The sequence below is a fragment of the Tasmannia lanceolata genome, unplaced genomic scaffold, assembly GCF_043159265.1.
Source record: "Tasmannia lanceolata isolate RefF3 unplaced genomic scaffold, GAP_Taslan_0.1 ptg000004l, whole genome shotgun sequence".
Lineage (NCBI taxonomy): Eukaryota > Viridiplantae > Streptophyta > Magnoliopsida > Canellales > Winteraceae > Tasmannia > Tasmannia lanceolata.
This window is the reverse complement of record NW_027518681.1, coordinates 5,056,699-5,072,894: the sequence shown is the minus strand read 5'-3', so window position 1 is coordinate 5,072,894 and position 16,196 is coordinate 5,056,699. Positions and strand designations below refer to the sequence as shown.

At 39.4% G+C, this 16,196-nt stretch overlaps 1 pseudogene across 1 annotated transcript in view; it reads right to left on the bottom strand.

Annotated features, from left to right (window-relative positions):
* LOC143875943 (alpha-terpineol synthase, chloroplastic-like) overlaps nt 1-16,196 on the bottom strand; it is a 37,301-nt pseudogene that overhangs the window by 12,606 nt on the left and 8,499 nt on the right. Inside the window, exons 2-3 of the transcript XR_013250241.1 lie at nt 3,410-3,665; nt 3,122-3,187 (exon numbers count right to left, since the gene is read on the bottom strand). The product of XR_013250241.1 is annotated as an alpha-terpineol synthase, chloroplastic-like (transcript). The remainder of the gene's footprint in view (nt 1-3,121; nt 3,188-3,409; nt 3,666-16,196) is intronic.

Here is a 16,196-nt window from a genome sequence, read left to right as displayed (position 1 = left end):
GTTTCTGACCCACTAAAGTACTCAACATAATCGGTATCTAGAAAAGACACTAAGATACCAACAACTTCAATGTCACAGACACAGACTTGCAGTTCCAAACATGCTCACTTCTTATAACACCTATTCAGTCCAGAAATGGAGTTTAATTAACTCAATCCACGATTTTAATCATTCCAACTGAAAAGAATGACTAAAATGTATAAAATCATGATGATACATAAGTGTGCTTCTAATTAGATACCATATGTGCCATCGTGGGTCGTCCATTGGACCGTGCCATGATGTAGAATTGGTTTCTAGTTTAGAAAACACAATACCATGATTATGAAGAGACACCGGTGTATCACCGTGGTCGTCCGTTGGGCCGTGCCACGGCACACAATTGGTTCTCACATACAATACTCAATCAATCTATCTTAAGGGAAAATTAGTTAGATTGCCCAGAATCACAAAAAAAAACACAAAAATGTGACCCCGACGAAACATCAGACGTGTCATTGTGCGTCGTCCGTTGGGCCGTGCCACAACACACAAACGATTTTCAATTCAGGAAATCACAATACTGTGATTCTGGAGAGACACCAAGCGTGTCACCGTGGGCCGTCCGTTGGGCCGTGCCACAGCACACAATTGGCTCTCCCATGAGACCAACTAGGGCCTGATAACCCTATACTTGAGGCGCACATCACCGTTGGGCAGAAGTATAACCCCAAACCAGGTTACCCAGGCCTAGCCCTCTCACACCGCCTATTTGTGCAAAACAACAGTCATCCGTTGGGCTAAGTGTTGCTCTTGGACAAATAGTCGCAATTGAAAGTGGTTCATAGTCCATAAATGTGTCATTGTATGCGACACTGTTCTCAAAATTAACCACGTAACCTTAAGCGATTTCGTTTCCCAGTTGGAATCGCAGTTCTTTGTCCATTCATTTAGTGACCAATCATAACAAGATATAGTTCAATTTCAACTAAAAATAATGAACAACGTAATAAACTTGTGTATACAAAACCAACTTTCAAGTTCCATGATCAAACATAATTCAATGTTTTAGGATTTGAAAATACACACTATCAGTTTATTATAACCATAAGCTTGGGTTTTAAGCATATCTGGCATGAACTAATGTGCATTCAAGTTAAAAGTTTAGTCCCATATATGATTTCAACTAATCATTTTAACCCTTAAGTTATATGCAAAACATAAAGCATATAAACAACATATAGGGGTGCTTAAGTTAAGAATTAGAAACCAAAGGTGTTCATTGACTGAGTTTTAATCATTAAATAACATCAAAACTTTACATAACTGGGTCTCCATGGCATTTAGTTAATTCTTCAAGAGTTTGAAATCAAAATTAAACTCAAGGCCCACTTTAAAAAACCCAAAAGTTATAAAATTACACTGGAATTTTAAAATCCAGACTCCGAACACCAAAACAGACCTTGGAAACGGGTTCATAATGGTCTAAAACCATAGGAATGGTCTAACCCAAGTCCAAAACCCCAAAATATTTGACTTAAAATCAAACTTACAAAACCAAAAGTCTTGATTTTACACTGTAACTATATCATACAGTGCTTAAATACCAAAAATGACCTCAAAAATAGGTCCAAAACGATCTGTAACCTTAGGAACCAATCTAATCCGAGCCCAAAACTCCAAAACTTTTGACTCAGAACCAAATTTATAAAGTCAAAAATGTTAAAAACACACTATAAGTGTATTATACAGTGCTCAAATGGCAAAATGGATAGCAAAAATGGTTTCAAAGGGTTGCAAAACGTTCGGAACCAGTTTTACTTGGGCTAAAACCCTAAAATATTTGACTCAAAAACCAAGTTGAAAAATCAAAAGTTTTTGAATTTACACTATACCTATATGATACAGATGCCAAATGCCAAAACTGACCCAAAAAATGGATTCAAAATGGTGCAAAACCTCCAGAACCACTATAATCTGGCCAAAAATCTCACAAAAATGGGCCAAACCGAGTCAAACACAGATTTGGGCCGTTTAGGCCTATGGGCCGGTTCAGGTCAGGTTGGGCCATGCGGTCTGGTGGACTTAGAGGGTCTACTGGGCCCTTTTTAATTGAAAAGCCTGTCGCGGATCCTTGATGGGCCCGCGCGGCCCGGTTCGGCCCGCCAAGCCCGACACTATTCATCGTCTTCTTCATTAAAATAGTGAAAATTCCAGCAAAATCCGAAAAAACACTCAAAGTTCGATTTATTATTGCGGCTTCGTTTGAAGTCCGATTGAGGCTCACAATACGCCGTTGGACTCGTCTCTCAACGAACTTCGCAACCAAGTCGGAAAATCTCCGGTTGGACAAGACGGTCGCCGGCGGCACACTATTTTCCGGCAAGGTCTAAAACTTCCCCAAAAGTTAAAATTTTCATCTTTAAATCACCGCCAAACGCAATCCAGACATCGGATCGACGAACCGTTTGTTGCGTTGGATTCATGGGAACACAAGCAATGTTTCAATGCCATTTAATCATCGATTCGACTCCAAAATTGATGGCGGCACTCAAAATACAAGTTTTCACAAACCCTATTTCAATTACTTTTAATGTGATTTTCTCGCCATTTTCTCGCCGGAACCGTGGCTCTGATACCACATGTAAGTGTTCGATAGAATATGAACACCGGCAACGGATCTTAGCATTTCAACATTGAGAAAATCACATGTAACAATATGGAATAAATTGAAATGAGAAAAAGACATACCGGAAGCCATGAATCTTATTTTTCTTTCTCTTAAGGTTTCTCTTTGCTACACAATAGTCGGTGATGGTGACCAGTTTCCTTTCTCTTCAAGCGTGGATTCTCAAAGTTTGGAAACAAATTCGTTGTGTGCAAATAGGACCCAAGAGTACTTTTTATAAGCGTTTGTGGGAAGAGATGCGACTCCTCATCGCGCCGATCCCTCTCCCCAAACGTCTCTTTACGTTTATACCTTTTCACATAAAGTCTTTTCATTAATGACTTTTCATAAAAGTAATTAACTAACCAAATGATCTTGACCGTCGATCTTGCAAAAGCCGCATCCACCATTAGGATTATTTCCTAACATCTCCTTCAAAAGCAAGGTGTGATGCTTGATACAAGCTCAACATACCTTTCGTATCCTCACAAAGTGATGCCATGAAATCACCCTTATCATCCTTGAAGCCATTGAAAACATCTGTCTCTCACAAATTAACACTGCAAAGGTCAGAGATCCATAACAAGTTTACAGGCAACATTGTGTGGATAAGTCACTGGGTGTAACTTGGGTCAATTTTTTGGGAATTCGGGTTGAGCTTTTACCATAAAACCGTGTCGGGTTCGGGTTGATTCCAATTCATTTTTTAGCAAAAGCCCAACCCTACCCGACCCAAGTTGCAACCATGGAGAACATATTCACCTTGTGAGACCTCAAACCCATGTTGTCTAAGTAGCCTAAACCGAAGAGCCGTAGCATAGAGATCCTCTCCCATGTTGTAGTCATTTATGGATATTATCCTCAGTGCTTCCTGGATCTCCTTTTTGTAGTGATACCCAACCCCTAAGCATTGGAGAGTATCGATCAGGTTCAGTCGATCTACACTTTGGTCTACTTTTCCGAGCAAACACCTCACATCTTCCTTGAGCTTTTTGAAGTGCCTCTCGTACATCTCACCCTACAAACACCCAACAAGTTAGTACAATCCACATTGCTAAAGATGGGAAAATCAATGTTTCAAAACACATATACAACTCAAAACGCAGCCAAAGCAGAGTTTAGTTGACTTGGTGTGATGCGGCTGAGTAACCAATTAATGTGGCCTGAGTACTTTGTTGATACAGTCGAGTACTCGAGAGAGTCAGAAGCAGTTTAATTTGATTGAATTTATAGAACAAATTGAGGACTAGAACAAGAACACAGCCAATGTAAAAAGGAGCCAACTTGAACGGGTTAGTAATTAATTAATGATGCTGGGGCCGGGATTTTGAAACTATGGGTAAAACATTACGAATTCCATTGATCACCTTATAGTCACTCTTTAGTGATTGGATGAAATCATAATCTGCGAAGCTTTGTTGGTAATTTGCTGATCGCCGGGTGATAGTCAGCTTCAATGTTTGAGTGATTGAAACGGTTGTAAGGTGATTGGCCATGTTGAAATTTTTCTAAGATGCTGCGAAGAGGAACAAGAAGATGGGGCCTACAGGGAAGAGGAGATGAAGAGCTTATCTTAACTGAGGTGTGATTATGAGACAAGTAGTGATGAGATGGAGTATTTATAAGCACTTCACTCATGTAACACATGGTTTTTCTTTTCAGTAATGATGTTGATGGACACGAATTGAAGTTTAAGTGCTGCCAGTACTTACTGCTATCAAAATAAATATGAAATGACGGGTTGCCGGTACTTACTACTATCAAAATAAATATGAAATGACAGAAAGAGGAAAGTCCCTTCTCTCTTTCAAAAAGTTTGTAAAACTCAAGTTGGCTACGTAATGTAATCTTCTTGATTGGACTCTTATTTTAGGAGTCTTTTTATTGGCCTTTTAATTGAAAACATGTGGGATCAAATAACATGGTGGTGCGCCCATACGGTACTTGACAGTCGCTTGTTTGTTTGTTAGATTTTTTGGAAAATGATCAAATAGAAGGGGTTTCTACTGACTATGACATTTGAAGATGAGTGTTTTGTAAATCACCAATCAAGAGTGCATATGACTAAAATGCCCTTGATTCTCTCTCTCTCTCTCTCTCCCTATCAAATCACCTTTTTGAAATGATTACTTTAGAATACAAATCCCAAAACCCACCTTTTTCTCTCTTCTTCTTCTTCCTCCCACCTACGTACGTATGAAAAACCCAAAAACCTCCATTTTTGAAACCCAAAAACCTCTATTGTTAGATGCCAAGAGCTCCATTCTATTGCTGAAAACCTCATTTTTAGATTTCAAAGCCTCCCTAACCCTTCATTGCATTGGAAAACGCCTCCATTTACAACAACTATTGCAAAAAAAAACGTTATTAGATTCCGAAATCGTAAAAATCTTCACTAGAAACTACCATTCCATTGCACAAAGCCTCCAATGAATGGAAAGGTGTGTATTTGTAGCCATCTCCCTTCTCTTTCCATTATAAGGCATGTTTATAAACTTGAATGAAAGTTTTCCATGTTAAACTACTGTCTTCCATTGCACAAAGCCTTCAATCACTATTTAATCATATTTAAATTACTTTAAACACTTTATAATCATTGTTATTTTACTGTAAACCATTATTTCACTACCATAAATCACTACTGGAGTGGGTGTTTATAGTGGTTTATATAGCTTCTTTGGTTAAGAATCCTTAGTAGTGGTTTATAATCCTAAGTAGTGGTTTATTAAGGCTTACCAGTGGTTTAGAGTGTTTATGGTTTATAAGGATTAACAATGGTTTAAAGTGTTTATAAGTGATTTATACAGGGTGAGCAGTAGTTTATAGTGTTTATAAGTGGTTTATATAGGCTTATCAGTGGTTTAGAGTGTTTACAACTGGTTTATATAGGGTAAACAGTGGTTTATATAAGCCTATCAGTGATTTAGAGTGTTTATAAGTGGTTTATATAGGCTTATCAGTGGTTTAGAGTGTTTATACATGGTTTATTCATGGTAAGAAGTAGTTTATAGTGTTTATAAGTGGTTTATATAGGCTTATCAGTGGTTTAGAGTGTTTACAACTGGTTTATATAGGGTAAACAGTGGTTTATCTAAGCCTATCAGTGGTTTAGAGTGTTTATAAGTGGTTTATATAGGCTTATCAATGGTTTAGAGTGTTTATACATGGTTTATACAGGGTAAGAAGTAATTTATAGTGTTTATAAGTGGTTTATATAGGCTTATCAGTGGTTTAGAGTGTTTACAACTGGTTTATATAGGGTAAACAGTGGTTTATCTAAGCCTATCAGTGGTTTATAGTGTTTATAAGTGGTTTATATAGGCTTATCAGTGGTTTAGAGTGTTTATACATGGTTTATACAGGGTAAGAAGTAGTTTATAGTGTTTATAAGTGGTTTATATAGGCTTATCAGTGGTTTAGAGTGTTTACAACTGGTTTATATAGGGTAAACAGTGGTTTATCTAAGCCTATCAGTGGTTTAGAGTGTTTATAAGTGGTTTATATAGGCTTATCAGTGATTTAGAGTGTTTATATATGGTTTATACAGGGTAAACAGTGGTTTAGAGTATTCATAAGTATTTTATATAAGCCTAGCACTGGCTTAGAGGATTTATAAGTGTATAATATATGGTAAACAATGGTTTAGAGTGTTTATAAGTTGTTTATATAAGCCTAACAGTGGTTTAGATTGTTTATAACTGGTTTATATAGGCTTAACAGTGGTTTAGAGTGTTTATAAGTTGTTTATACAGTATAAGCAGTGATTTATATAGGGGTAAGCAGTAGTTTAGAGTATTTGCAAGTGGTTTATATAAGGTAAACAGTTGTTTAGAGTTTTTATAAGTTGTTTATACAGTGTAAGCACTGGGTTAGATTGTTTATAAGTGGTTCATGTAAGCCTAGCAGCGGTTTAGAGTGTTTATAAGTTGTTTATATAAGCCTAACAGTGGTTTATAGTGTTTATAAGTGGTTTATATAGGCTTAACAGTGGTTTAGAGTGTTTATAAGTTGTTTATACAGTGTAAGCAATGGTTTATAGTGTTTGTAAGTGGTTTATATAGGGGTAAGTTGTGGTTTAGAGTTTTTACAAGTGGTTCATATAGGGTAAATAGTGGTTTAGAGTGTTTATAAGTTGTTTATACAGTGTAAGCACTGGTTTATATAGGGGTAAGCAGTGGTTTAGAGTATTAACAAATGGTTTATATAGGGTAAACAGTTGTTTAGAGTGTTTATAAGTTGTTTATACAGTGTAAGCAGCGGTTTAGAGTGTTTATAAGTGGTTCATGTAAGCCTAACAGCAGTTTAGAGTGTTTACAAGTGGTTTATATAGGGTAAGCAGTGGTTTGGAGTATTTACAAGTGGTTTATATAGGGTAAACAGTAGTTTAGAGTGTTTATAAGTGTTTTATATAAGCCTAGGAGTGGTTTAGTGTGTTTACAAGTGTTTAATATAGGGTAATCAGTGGCTTAAAGTGTTTATAAGTGGTTTATATAAGCCTATCAGTGGTTTAGAGTGTTTATAAGTGGTTTATATAGACTTAGCAGTGGTTTTAGAGTGTTTATAAGTTGTTTATTTAGGATTACCATTGGTTTAAACAACTGAGAGGGAGAGACTACCAACCTGTGAGAGGAGGTTCACTCAGAATAAGAGGATACCGGAGAGAGGTGCACGAACCTGCGGGGCATTGTGACCCTCTAATGGACGGTTGTGATCATCCTATGAGAGAAAGAGGGCATTGTGGCCCTCTAATGGACGGTTGTGATCATCCCATGAGAGAAAGAGGGCATTGTGGCCCTCTAATGGACGGTTGGGATCATCCCATGAGAGAGGGAGGGGCATTCTGGCCCTCTAATGGAAGGTTGGGATCATCCCATGAGAGGGGGGGGCATTGTGGCCCTTTAATGGACGGTTGGGATCATCCCATGAGAGAGAGAGAGAGGGGCATTGGGGCCCTCTAATGGACGGTTGGGATCATCCCATGAGAGAGAGGGGCATTGTTGCCCTCTAATGGAAGGTTGGGATCATCCCATGATAGAGAGGGGGGCGTTGTGGCCCTTTAATGGACGGTTGGGATCATCCCATGAGAGAGAGGGGGGCATTGGGGCCCTCTAATGGACGGTTGGGATCATCCCATGAGAGAGAGAGGGGCATTGTGGCCCTCTAATGGAAGGTTGGGATCATCCCATGAGAGAGAGGGGGGCATTGTGGCCCTTTAATGGACGGTTGGGATCATCCCATGAGAGAGGGGGGGCATTGGGGCCCTCTAATGGACGGTTGGGATCATCCCATGAGAGAGAGGGGGGGCATTGGGGCCCTCTAATGGACGGTTGGGATCATCCCATGAGAGAGAGGGGCATTGTGGCCCTCTAATGGAAGGTTGGGATCATCCCATGAGAGAGAGGAGGGCATTGTGGCCCTTTAATGGACGGTTGGGATCATCCCATGAGAGAGAGAGGGGGGCATTGAGGCCCTCTAATGGACGGTTGGGATCATCCCGTGAGAGAGAGAGGGGCATTGTGGCCCTCTAATGGACGGTTGGGACCATCCCATGAGAGAGAGGAAATGAGAGAGAGGGGGCATTGTGGCCCTTTAATGGACGGTTAAGATCATCCCATGAGAGAGAGGGGGGCATTGTGGCCCTTTAATGGACGGTTGGGATCATCCCATGAGAGAGAGAGGGTGGCATTGTGGTCCTCTAATGGACGGTTGGGATCATCCCACGAGAGAGAGAGGGGGGGGGCATTGTGGCCCTCTAATGGACTGTTGGGATCATCCCATGAGAGAGAAAGAGAGAGGAATTGTGGCCCTCTAATTGATGGTTGGGATCATCCCATGAGAGAGAGAGAGAGGTGGCGGTATTTTAAAAATGAGGGTATTTTTGTCCTAAACCCTTACAAACCAGTCACCATCACTCTAGATTGGTTATTTTCAAGTCTCCCCTCTTCAAATGTCATAGTCAGTAGAAAGCCCTTTCATTTGGTCATTTTCCCTAGATTTTTTAGATATTTACCCATCAAAAAAAAAAAATTAGATATTTTGTTGTATCACTTAGTATTGAAAGTTTGAAGGTCTCATGGGCAGTCTTATCTTCTACAAGACTTTGTTCTTCTTAGTAGTTTTTTAGCAAGTTGATTTTCTATTTAGTTAGTGAGGAATGCTAAACTCACAGGAGTTTATCTTTAGTTATCTGTGCCATTATAAATGCGCTAAGATTGATGGAAGATGTATTCTCATGTGGATTTTAAACAATTAAAAATAGACTGATTTGTGAACAAGATCCGGGAAAAGGCTGATAGAAATGTTATTCCCACACCCATGGTTTAAAACTTTATCACTGACCGTCATTGGTAATTTGGTCATTTTATAAGGTAACTTTTGTCTTTTCCCATTTATAACATTTCGGTCTTTTTATGAGTTTAAAAAAAGAGGAAGTCTAGACTGAAGGGAGCCCTTGCAAAAAAGAGGTGAAAGGGCTCCCCCATTGGCTGCACATCACCATCGTGTTTGACTTTTCAGCCGTTATTAATGCATGATGGTCATGTGTAGCCAATAGGAGAGCCCTTTCACCTCTTTTTTGCAAGGGCTCTCTTCAGTCTAGAATTCCTCTTTAAAAAAATCCACCGAGAGTATTTTGGTCAAATTGATGGCATGACCTGATTTACAAAATTCCCTCCAACATGATGTCTGATGACTCTATTTGCAAATGGTAAAACTAGAAGATTCTTTTTCGCAAATAAACCAAAGTACAGGACTTCTTTTCAAAAGCCCCTTATTTTTAGTAGGAAAACACTTTGAAAACGGGATTCCGTTTAGAAAATAAAAGCTGCAGTGAAATGACCGTTGATTTGATTATTTTTTATGTCTATTTATTGCTTTTATGGGGATTTGAGCTCCCTCCATTTGTATTTTAATGGACATGGCCCAATAATTGATGCCCTTTTTTTCCAAGAACGGAATCCCGTTTTCCTAGTAGTGCTCTTTTTAATATCTATCTATCTATCTATACTAAGCAGCTAACTTTCCATTGTCATTCACCTTTTTTCCGGGAAAAAGGTTTTCTCCTAGAAAGTCGGTTCTCAACCGCTAACTTTTAATCTCCCGCCTACTTATCATCCCCTACTAATTCGTGGGCTAACATTTATCCCTTACCAATTAATTTTTGATTTGAGCAAATTTTGCCGCTGATATGCTCCCTATTAGTTCAGCTTTTCCAAATACCTAATGTGAGAGGGAAGAAATCTTCCCACTAACAGTCACCCCCTACTAAATCAGGGCTAAAATTTATCCCATACTAATTCAATTTTGATTTTCAATTTCCTAAAGATTTTGCCCCCAACATGTCATTATCCCCTATTAATTTGGCTTTTCCAATAACATTCAACCATTTCAATAGCGCCTCCTCCACTGGATGTTCTTAAGAAAAAAAAAAAGAGGCAGACAAATTTCCTTGAAGCAACAGGACAAGGGTCCATGGGCCTGAGCTTGACCTGAAAAAGGTATTCTGTATTTTCTTTTGAGTTTGCCATTCACCTTTTTTTTTTCTTTCATGTATTATTGTTCTGTATTTTCTTTTGAGTTTGTCATTCAACTTTGTTTTCTTTCATGTATTATTTCTTCCTTTTGGATTTTCATTTCTTCGTAGCTTTTATGGGTTTGCATTTTTTTAATAAGAATCCAATGATGGAAGACAGGAAGAATGTCACGCCCTCAAACCGAAGGCACGACAATCGCCGCGTACCTGCAAAATAAAACCACACAGGCATGCAAGACTTTCTTACAAAACATCAATATAACACCAAAGATACATTCACAATTTACTTGGGTAGTATTCAGAGCAATTAAAACTTCTAAAACCTTATATACAAACAACCACCAAAATTCTTACATTAGTTTATCTATAACAACATACTCACATCCCCAAAATGTCAAAAAGATCACATATAACCTAGTCCAGAAAATCCCGCAAGTACAGGGTGGATCCCTCACCACGATCAGTATCAGTGCCTGGAAAAAAAATTATTTATCACATATCAGCTTAAAAGCCGGTAAGTAACATAACACAACAAAAACATGGTCTATATGGTTTTGTAAACTAAAAACAAATACAATTATCAAATCATAAACTACAATTTACTGGGTATATATCACAGGATGCAAACTCAATTACTTTGCTATCACAATATCAAAATACTGATCATGCTATCGGAATAGGCAAAACATGAACATATGCTCATGTAATAGGCATGGTCGTCAACAAACACTGCATTCTCGCAGTCTGATATCTAATACAAGTTGACATGGTCAATTATTTTACCTCCATTGACATAAGAGGGCCAACGAATTTTTATCCCATTGGCGGGCCTACAAACACGTACCATCCATCATGAGCCAAACCACGAGTGGTATTCACAAATACCGACATCGTGCAATTACAGATATACCCAGCAATGCATAGAAAACAATTTACTATTACTGATAGAAACAATTTTATCACATCATGCTAAAACAATGCAAATTTTTATAGTCTTAATATGAAATGCACACACAGAAACACGCTAAAGGTGCATCACATCACTTGCCACGGCCTTTCCCTTCTCTTTCTGTGACCCGTCACGCTCAACTACACCCCACACAAAACAAAAACATAAAATTTGCAATCTCAGGTTTCACTTAAGTTATCTAAATACACAAATGAATCCCCCTTAATATCCCATCTTAGAAATTCATCCATTGATCATCAATATGCCCAAAGACCATTAACTTTTAGGTATTTGAGTGAAGAAAATAAACAAATCAAAAAAAAATCAAATCAAATAATGCTTACCCGAGGAAAATATCGGTTTTCCGGTGAAGTGACATGTGGAGGAAATATGCAGCTAGATTATAGCTAAGAAAACAATTTACTATTACTGATAGAAATAATTTATCACATCATGCTAAAACAATGCAAATTTTTATAGTCTTAAAATGAAATGCACATAAAGAACACGCTAAAGGTGCATCACATCACTTAATTGCCACGGCCTTTCCCTTCTCTTTCTGTGACCCGTCACGCTCAACTACACCCCACACAAAACAAAAACATAAAATTTACAATCTCAAGTTTCACTTAAGTTATCTAAATACACAAATGAATCCCTCTTAATATCCCATCTTAGAAATTCATCCATTGATCATCAATATGCCCAAAGACCATTAACTTTTAGGTATTTGAGTGAAGAAAATAAACAAATCAAAAAAATATATCAAATAATGCTTACTCGAGGAAAATAACAGTTTTCCGGTGAAGTGATGTGTGGAGGAAATATGCAGCTAGATTATAGCTAAGGAAGGGGTTTTGAAAATATTCAATGCTCAAATCAGAGAGAAAAAGGGATGCAGATATGTTTCTCATAACCCACATAAGAGCAGAACATAACTCGTTCTCTGCTTCTTATCTCTATTGGATGGCAACTTTGTAATTTTGACCAACTTTATGACCTTTTTACTAACATCAGGAATAAAAAATATTAAAAACAACTCTAGACTTATCTTTAACTTTCTACAGCCTTCTCTCCCATGTGTTGGTGCATGGGAGCCTTCTCTCCCATGTGTTGGTGCATGCGAGAGACTGGTGTAGGGCTGGGTATTACAAAGAGCGTGGAGGAAGAGGGAGGACAAAAGCAAAGGATGATTTGCAAGAGATTGAGAAAAAAGGGGCAGATATGGAGCTGCTTGTCCAGTGAATTTGTTTGCAGTTTTACAAGATAAAAAAAGGACGAAAATCCTCATAACCTTTCCTAAAGAAAAGGATGGAGAATGCATAAACTCATGGGGCGATTCAAGTGCACGTGTGAGGAGACCGATGGATTAAGGGGAGAGAGTGTTTTGCACTTGAAGTGAGACCCAAAGCCTATTTACAGAGGAGAACACAACCATCTAGGAGATTCCTAAGTTGCCCATGTCATGCCATTCAAGTTCCTATATGGTGCACACATTAAACAGTTCCTATATGGTGCACCAATTAAACATTTATTTTGGGTGGTTTAGATGGGATTTGCTAGAACCAGGAGACCTTTACAGAAGGCATTCCGTGGGGTGGCTATTGCATGAGTAAATGAATATGACAAAAATCTGAGCAGCCACCTCAGATGAGTAAATGAATATGACAAAATCTGTTCCCATGTTGTGGGCCTCATTGTTTTGATGGGGTGGCCAACATTTAACTCATTTTTTTATGGGGTAGGCCTCATTGTTTTACACCCATGCTATTCATGGGTGTAAAATGGTGGGACCCACCCCATCCAAAAATGTGATGCAAATTAGTGGGTCCTGACTAAGAATTATTTTAATTTTGTTTTAAATCTATAAACTAAGTTTGTTCAACATTTTTGACACATTTGTAATGAATCATTTACTTTTTGGTCGCCCCATGCATCGCACGGGTTGTCCCACTAGAATTGATATATTTGCTTTCATTAAGGCGGCGATCACATTTGTAACGTGAACACTATCTTGAATAAAATCAGATTTTTCAATCTTGGGTTTTCTCATAAAAAAAACTCTACCCGACCAGTATAATTTCCTAAGTAGGGTGGGTTCCGGCAAACCCGACCCGCGCCCGACACAAGTTGCAACCCTAGTGTCATGGGGAAACAATTGAGGCAACCCAGTCTTCGAAGAGCACTCCATGTCACGAGGACGCGGTTAGTATTTTGGGCCATCAATGTGTAGTGAATTCTTCAGGGGTTGTCTCTAATAGAACTTTTGGTGGGCACTCCTGGTTAGAGGGTTGGTTGGCCAAACTTCTTAGGAGGAGTTGGCCCCGTGACATGCTGACTCCTCCACCGATAGGCCTAGCATGTGTGGGCCGGAACCTTAGTGGTTTGCTTGTGGATTGTATGTGGACTTGCATGTGCATGCGAGGCACATAATACGAAATCGTATTACAGCTCATGTGCGTGCCCTAAGGGAGCTTTGGGTGCGGACTGCGAGTTTTCCAAAGGGATGCACTAGTTTCTTTAGTCGAGGTCGGGGGCCAAAGACAATGCATGCATTGCGCATACGGACTGGTGTAGGGGGCTCTATCTATATAGCTTGCCTTCTGCACCGCGGTATGTATTGTGAGTAGACCAATCTCTAGGTCTTCCACGAGTTCATGCCGGAGCGACCTCGGTTGCCCTTACGAGATGCACACCTTGCAGATCAGTCCACGGGGCATCTTACTTCTTGGATGACCAAGCCTTTGTGCTTGGACGATTTGTAAATGGCATCTTAATGCCTTGTACTGAATGGACTTTGCATTGTGCTTCAAAGCCTGATGTTCGATGAACTTGTGATGCTAGCTGATCACGAGAGTGAGTTCAGAGTTGGTCTCGGCAAGTCCAAGCTCAGTAGCTTGGTGACAGGTTTGGTGGCTGTGAGCAAAGCATCTAGAAGTGCATGTCAAGATCTTAGCCAAGTAGCCTGTTGAACAGCTTAGAAATTGTGCGCACATATAAAGCATCAAGAGGTGTTGGGCGTGTATGGCCTTCAGAGCCTTTCACGAAGATTGCTTTGTAGTTTGGTGGAAGCTCCCTTCCACAGAAGATCGCTTCGAAACCTTAGTTCTTGCTTCCAAAATTTTGAGGAAGTGCGATTCCAATATGCTTCTTTTAATTAAGAGTGTGCTTCCTTTTCTTTTTTTCCTGAATGGTGAAAAGATTTCATTAAAGGAGGGAAAAGACCAAAGAGGTCAGAAACATAAAAGCAACAATGAAGAGACAAGAAAAAGAAAATACAAATGCAAGCCACACAAAAATACTAAATCAGGCATAAAGTCAAATTGTTCCAAGCTCTACTTGGAGACCCCCTCTAGCTAATTTGTCCGCCTCACCATTAGCAGAACGCCTAACATGAATGAAGGAAATAGATGCACCTCCAATTCTATCTTAGATTTCATCAAATAAAGCGGCAAATCTCCATGGTACAGAACGTAATCCCCTCAACTACCTTATCACATGATGTCGCCCAAAGGAGGAGAAAGAGGGAAAAAGAGAAGAAGCATAGGAAGAGAAGAAGAAGAGAAAGGGAAGAGATTAGAAGAGAAAAGAGAGAAGACAGAAGAGAAGAAATTAGAGGGGAGAAATAATAGAAGAAGAATAAGAGAAGAAGAGAAAAGAAGAAGGGGGATAAGGGAGAATCTTTGTTCTCAATTCATTTATTCATCATCAAAATCTGAAAACCCTAACACATGAGGGCCTTATATAGGCCACAAAAATAACTTGGAAATAAAATAACAAGGAAAAATAAAGCCCTAAAAACTAAAACATGCAAATAAAAATCCTAGAAACTAAATGACATGGAAATAAAAATCCTAAAAGTTCTAATGGGCAAAATATGCCACTTATTGGGCCTACAATACGCATCATTCTCCCCTCATTGAAAAGAACCGCCTCGAGTTATAGTCTGCCCGAATCCAATATGTAAATAACCCACTCTCGCAGTAGGAGTATAAGGCCGTCAAAGACACATCTGATATAAGCCATCAGAAGCAGTCCATCAGCGTGAGTACGATGGACTAGAAACATCTAAACCCGGCCGAGGCCAATCATAGACTGTAAATGGTCACTCGTGGTAACCGCATAAAAGATCTCGGCCGTGTCAAATGTAAAATCCCAGTGTTTGAAAACTCAGATGCGGGTGAAAAAGCTGTAGAAGAAAATCCTAGTCGACAAAGCACGACGCGATCGACTACTCAGTTGACATGGTCATAAATCGGGAGAGTCAAAGGAGTTTTATTGATTCTGTCATAGTTTTAAAACTCCCCCGCATCATCGTGGAGTCCCCCGAGTTGACGCCCTCTATCCTTGGCCGCATTCCGTGTTTTGCCCTACTGTGTCAATAAAAACTCCTTTGACTCTCCCGAGTTATAACAGCATCAACTGAGTACATAGCCGCATCAACCAAGTGCTCGACCATGTCGTGCCTAGTCAACTCGGATATTCTTCGATTGCATTTTGAACCGCATTTGCATTTTGAAACACTAGACTCTATAGTGCAAAATATAGAATGTGGCCAGGGGAAAAGGGAGTCAACTCGGGGGAGTTCACAATGACATGGGGGAGTTTTAAAACTATGGTCTTGCTATTATCATGTTCTCCACAGATTTGAAAATCAAATCCAGTAGGCTCTCAGATGTTCAGATAATTTGCAGCCTTCTAACACCGCTGTTTGTCGATGACTCCTCACCACTCTAGCAACATCTCAGAGCACAATTCAACTCTTGCTAATTGTCGTTGTCGTCCCCACTATCTTTGCCACCAACACAGACATCGTCATCAAAGCCCTTGCTGCCGTTGCTTTCTTCCAATCATCTTTGTCATCATCCTCATTGCCCCAAGTCCTGAATCCAACATGACCACGGTCGCTTGAACCCCAATTCATGGAAAATACAAGATTCCTTTCGTTTCCTACTTCATGGCAGGCTTTTGGATCCAACTTGCGGTTTCATGCATCAAAGTTGCCACAACTACTTAGTTTTATACTATAATAAATGGGGTTGTCTTCAAGTCTAAAGAAAGAGGGTTTC